The sequence below is a fragment of the Fomitiporia mediterranea genome (assembly GCF_000271605.1).
Source record: "Fomitiporia mediterranea MF3/22 unplaced genomic scaffold FOMMEscaffold_9, whole genome shotgun sequence".
NCBI lineage: Eukaryota > Fungi > Basidiomycota > Agaricomycetes > Hymenochaetales > Hymenochaetaceae > Fomitiporia > Fomitiporia mediterranea.
The window spans coordinates 2,339,699-2,346,946 of NW_006760394.1; positions in this window are offsets into that span (position 1 = coordinate 2,339,699).

The following is a 7,248-nucleotide window of genomic DNA, read 5'->3' on the forward strand; positions in this document are numbered from 1 at the left end:
TCATTATCATTCTCCCTCCTTTTATAACCTACTTGTCTTGAGAGTAAATTAGCTTTTGTCATTTGTGTTCCAGGTTTGTAGGTCAGCACAAAGTTGTAGTCCTATAGTTCTAACATCTAGTAGGCTTGGTAGCAGTTGAGCTTCTGAGGCACTTAGAAGTACTAGAGATTAAGGTGATCACTCTAAATCTCAAACTTCTGTACAGTACTGAGGAGATATTGATACTACTCTTCCAGGGAACAGACAATCACAAGGAGTTCCTTGTCATAGATAGGGTAGTTCTGTTCTGTTGTAGAGAGGGATTCTGATTAGAACACTATCAGACACTACTTTCCATCAATGAACTAGAACAGTACTACTCTATTTGCAAAGTTGGAAGAATTGGCTTTAACTCAGAACTTGTCTACAACTGTTAGAACTACTAATACAGGCTTACTAGTAATAGCCTGCTTGAGGGACTCAAACACAGACTACTACTAATCATCCTATTACTAAGGAACATCCTTGCTGGTGAGACTATGAAGGGGCTGAGCAATAGTACTGAAGCCTCAAATGAAGCATTAGTAGTAGTTTGCAAACCTAAGGAACACTTGGACCTGTTTCAGGTTCTAAGGTTATAGCCAGTTCTGAACTGTAGTCACCTTTGCTGGATCCATACAGACCTCTCCTCCACTAATCACAAAGCTCAGATAATCCACTAACTCTTACACAAAAGAGTACTTTACTTCTTAGAGAAACAGTTTATTATCTTAGAGCTGTTGTAGAACTGCTCAGATCAGTCAGTAATAGTGCTTGACTGTCTGGGTGAAGATCAGAATGTTGTCCAGATACACACTAACATGCTCTGAGTCAATCAGATCTGTAAGAATGTGATTCATGAATGACTGGAACATTGTAAGCAAGTTGGTTAGTCTGAAGAACATTACAGTTGGTTTGTACAATCTACAATTGGTTTGAAACACAGCCTTCTACTCATCTCTGTCTTGGATCCAAATATTATTGTATCCTTATCAAATGTTCAACTTAGTAAAAACCCTAAATGTATGCATCTTATTAATGAGCTCCTGAATCAGAGGGAGTAGGTACTTGTTTTTGACAGTACCCTTATTAAGACAACAATAATCCTGGACTGGGCAGAGCTTCCTATCTTTCTTTTTGACAAAGAAGAAAGGGGAGGCTATAGAGGACTTTAAGGGTTGGATCTGACTGTTCTGAAGATTTTCCCAAAGGAACTTGTCAAGCACTTCCTACTTGTCTCTGTTGAGTAGGTAGACCTTACAATCCTTAGGTTGGAAACTCTTAGTCAATTCAATTGTATAGTCCTAGGGATAGTATTCAGGAAGCTAGTCAAATTCCTCTTTACTAAAGATTTCAGGGAACTCTTAGACAAAATCTGGGGGGCTGGGTCTGTATACATTCTAGAGTAGAGTTGTTCTGAGAGGGTTCTGGACTGGTTCTGTCTTAGACATCCTTTAGATTGACTCTATTCTGCCTTGACTAGAATATGTATCCACATATCTATCCTAGTCAAAGAAGAACAACTAGTCACCTTTATTAGAACTGTTAGTAACATTAGAAGTGTCTGTATCTACTCAGAACAGTAGTATAAGGTAGCTGTAAGACTCAGGACACTGATCAAACACAAGTGTCTACTCTAACCAGTCAATAGTAGGGTTGTGAGCCTTGAGCCATTTGAATCTAATGAAGATGTCTGTCTTTCTAAGGTTAGTGACTCTGAACTCAATACTTTCCTCATAATCCTGAATGGTCATCTGTAGTTGGACAAACTTAGTGATCTGACCATTCTGGTTCAGGGTTCTGTCTGTATTGTATACTAGGATTGGAAGTGGAACACATTGAGTAGGGAGGTAGTGTTCCTACACAAAAGCCTTATTAATGTATGAACTAGTGTATCTACTGTCTACCAGAGCTGTTGTTTAGATCTGGGGGGATCCTGAGAAGGGAGCTAAGAGGACAGAGACCTAGAGCTAGTACTCAGAATGTTCTTAGATGAACTGCTACTTGTTCTGAAGAGAACATACAGCTTGTGTAACCTTATTGTCTAAAAGGGTAAGTATATATACTAACATTTCCTTATTAACCTCTCTCTTTCAACAAGGACAGACTCATGTCCTCAGCTGTGAACTCAGCTGAGGCTATCCCTGCTTGATACTACAGACAAACTACTGAGTAGTGAACAGGGCTGGGTAACATTCTGAACATTCTGAGATCTCAGAATACAGAAGTAGCAGGTTGGATTGTACAGATTTAGACTCAGACAAAGTGTAAAGAGAAGAATCAAAAGAATCAGAAGAAATAGGAGAACTATCTACTTTTGTTTTTGACTTTTTTCTATCTAATAAATAATTTTGTTAATTTATTTTTTCTACTTTTTCTGCTTTTTCTACTTTTCTTACTTTATTTACTTCTAATCCTACAGTGTCTATTGAATCAAAAGTAGCCATTAAAAAATCTGAGTTATAGCCCTTCAGTACTGTATTCACTGTTGGGCCTCCACAAAATCCTAGGGTACATAGTCAGGGTCTGGGAGTTCTGAGGTGACTTCCAGATTTGTAGAAAAGGCTTCTTACTACAAATCCTACTTGTCACTACTGATCTGGCAGGACAGTAGGGGTGGCAGTCAGTGTAGTAGGGTCTATGTTTACACTATAAAGGGATTGGCACTAAACTAAAAGGGGTAATGAATAGAAGAAGAGTAGCAAAAGTTTAAAAGGGTTTAGAAAGTTTAAAATTTAAAAATGTAAAAGGGTCAGGACAAAGGAAAGAGATTGACACAATAGTGAGTACCAATGACTGAAATGTAGGAGAGTTGTAGGGTAGTAATAGGGAGTCTTGATCTAATGTCAGTAACAGTGTAGAGGGGACCTGAAGGCTTAGTAAGGGGACCCAGGCTACAACTATCCTACACAACAGAAATACAGAATACAAGCACTAGAACATAGTTGGAACTTGCAGAACAGGCAGAGAGAGAGAGTGAGACAAGAGTAGAGTATATAGAGTGAGCCTAAGAGTATAGGACTACCTAGAGTAGACAAGATCAAGACTACAGGACCAGTCTGATCTTGTATACTTATATATACTAAACTACACAAGAGCACTCAAGGAGTATGAGCTACTAAGAATGATAAGCCACAAAGAATGAAAGAAAGGAATGTCAAAGATAAAGGTACAAAGAATAAAGGGATGGACAAAGGGTAAGAGACTATAGAATGATACAAAGAATGAAGGGGTGGTCAAAGGAATAGAATGACAAAGTAAGGAAGGGTAGTTGCAAGAGTCAGCATGCATATAGTCTATAGACAGTACCCCTGAGGGACAGAAGTCCTGAGTTCTGGTACAGAAGAGTGTAGAACCCTTAGAACTGAAGGTACAAGAGCAGAGAACTGTAACAGACTCACCTGTCTGAGTATCCCAAACATGAATCAATACACTACAAACACACAATCTACCATACTACATATGACCCAGACATTATATGATTGTCATCTTAGTGATTATGATCATTGGCCCAGTAGTAATGTAATCTATACAGGCAATGTTCAAACTACAATGAGTATCACTTACTGTGATTATTAAATGCTAAAATACCCTATAATATTATGGAGATCATGTTATAATAAATTAACTGATCATACTACAGACGAATGTTAAAAAAAAAACATTAAAAAGATTAATAAAGCAAATGCTACTCTTCCACTATTAACATTACAATAGTATAAATGATTGACACTGTCAACAAACAAACATACTATGTTATAGTATAAATCAAATTATAACACATATAGTAATATCATGGCTGAACAATTAATGCTCAAAACGAGTGCATATATGCTAAACAGTATATTAAATCAAATAAATAAAACATTTAACATACATTATAAACAATAATACAATTGCAGACACTATAATAACAATAATAATGATAATAATACAGATAGAACTAACAGAACAAATACAGAACAATATAATAACTAACACATATTATGGTTGAGCAATTATATGTAACATATTGGATTCAGTGGTTACATGTCAGATATTGTAATTACTTATCAGATACCAAATATAATACACATATCTAAGATATACAGACGAGTACAGATATACAAAAGTATAATGAATAACTACAAACCAAAAAAAACAATGCTACAGAGTATATAAACTAACTATACACAAAAGAATAATGTTATAATGTATAAATACTGATTACAGCACAAGACAAGTGTAAAAATTATAATTATTAAACAAATGATACTACTTTACACATTAATACAATTGTGTAAATGTATACTAACAATGAACAAAAGAATTATATCTCTAATATACTTGAAACAACACATTAATACAACTTAATTACACAGAACATGTTATCACAGTAGCTGATTATATAATAAATTTCGAAGTTGTAATAGTAACATCAACTGTACAGTGTATATACCTTAACAAACAATTATTAAATTTACATTGTGACAACATAGCTTGTAGGAGCAAAGTATTAAGCTGATAAGGCTATTACAACAAATAATACAAATATAATTATTACAAACACATTATTATAATAATTACAATTGAAAACAATCATAATATAATATGATTAAATAAATTAATAAAATGTTTAAGTCATTATCTCAGACAATATAATATAAAATAGGTAATAATGGATGTGAGCATACTTAATAGAACTCAGCACATTTACTAAAAGCACTACATAAATAATAATTACAATGTTATTAAACAAATATTATACAGAAACAAACAAATTACCATATGTTTTCAACACAAAAACAAAATATTCATTCATAGTTATGAACAATAATTAATAAAAGATAATGAGTGCAAACAAAACTTGTATATTATACATAATGTGTACTTATCTACTATAATGAACAAAATACACATTATATAAGTTGACAAACATTAACAGTAATGAAAAAATAATAGTAATAACATTTAAATTACTTATTATAGAACATAACAAATGTTACACACTGCTTTAAAATACTAATAATTGGAAATCGAACTACAAAAGCAATTACAATTATTATATATAAATATTATATTATAACAATGATTAATAAACAGTTAAAGAAATATCCAATTCTTTAAAGAAATACCTTCTTGAATTGAAGGGGAGAAAATGGATAATATGCATGAAAAATTAATAACTAAATATAAACAATGGAACAGAAAGTATAATGCTACAGACACTATGAAAAATAGAATAACAAAATACACAGACTAAGTACTGACTAAGCAATAGAAGTTACAGACAGACATAATGGATCATAAAGGTAAATCATTCAGTACAAAGCAAAATTACATTGATCAGAACTAAATAACAGAAGTCAACACAATGTGTAATTGAACTTCAATGTTAAATAAATAATGATTCTACTATGAAACAAATGCTCATACTTGGCAAATAATATTAATATGATAATATAATTAACTTAACAGCATTTAATACGAAAATAAATAATATACAGACAATTATCACATCATATAACAAAATAATTCATCAATTCAGACTATAGTTCATGGATAAAAGTGATGAATAACGAAAATAATACTTCAGAACATACATAAAACAATAAATAATATATCCATACAATAATACGAATATAATTGCAATATAATTCACAACTACAACTGAACAATACACAGATAATAACTATATAAACAAGTATGGAGCACATACATATAATTAAATAAAACTATTAAATCAATTCTTGTACAAACAATTAATTTGCCCTCACTGCACAATTAATACAAGTATGAACAGTATTATAATACTATGAAATACATTAGATAGATATTAAAAGGTATATCTATACAATGATTTAAATAAAATAAATAAAACTAATATATAAAATGTTTTACCTAGCAAACCAATTAATAAATAAAACGTTGAACAAATACTACAATTGTACATAGCACTAGATTAACTAAAGAATGCTAGGAAACAATTATAGTAAACATAATCCAATATATTACTTATATGCAGATTGTGTTACAATACATCATTCTTTACAAAAGAAAAAGTAAAGAACAATAGCCATAACATACACATATATATACACAATACTACAATTGCAACAATTCACAATAACATTGTTAATGATAAATAATACAAACACACGTTAGTAATGATTTACAACAGATAACTATGTTGGCTATTAAAGAAACAACACAACAGATTGCATAGTTACTCAGGATGCATCAGAAACAATCAATTAACAAACATAACATTAATAAATTAATACACAGATATAAACAATAATGTAAAGCAAACAAACAAACAGTACATTCATGATATAATACATATACAATGTACCTAGACACATAGTAAGATGCCTACAGCCAGACATAACATCTATGCAACAAATATATGTTAGCATAAAACCTCATTAATCTCAGAATGAAGCAATCTGGCAAAAACAAATATTATTATTAATATTACAATATATGATTGATGTAAAGCTTCAATCCAAAGACATAAATCAGCTATTACTGAATGCTTAACACATATACAAATGTAGACAAACACAGGTGGCAATGATTAAAGAAGGATATTATTGCAACATCAAATATACATTTTACTAGTGTGATTCATTAGTTTCACAGCAAAGTAAAAAGGAAATTACTAGAGTACTCAAACAGACTTAATAACAAACAATATGACTTAATAACAAACAATATGTCTGAATAACAAACAATAAAACAAAACAAGCAATTGCATTTATGATTTAAATATGTGTATATATGTACCTATGCATGCTGACAAGATTCTGCAGGTCTCTGAAGCATTTATAAATTATTTAATAACATTTACAAATGATCTATTGTGATAACAATGCTGTTATTGAACAATATATTATGAACAAACAAACTAATTAAATATACTTAAACAATATAACATCAGACAAACTTAACACAAAGTGGATGACATTTGGAACAGACAGTACACAGAACAAACAATGCATTACTACAATGCTAATAATATTATTATTAACTACATCAAGTTATAAACACATTACACGAACAAACAATTGTACAATGCAGTTATAATGATTAAACTATCTATACATACTGTAAGCAAACATCTTACAAGTCTACTAGACCTAGTAAGAGTTTGAAGGGGAGTGTTAAGATGAGACTACACAAGAGTATGTCTCAGATGATATAAACTACATTACAAGCAATGACAAACAATGATGGAATACCTTCCAT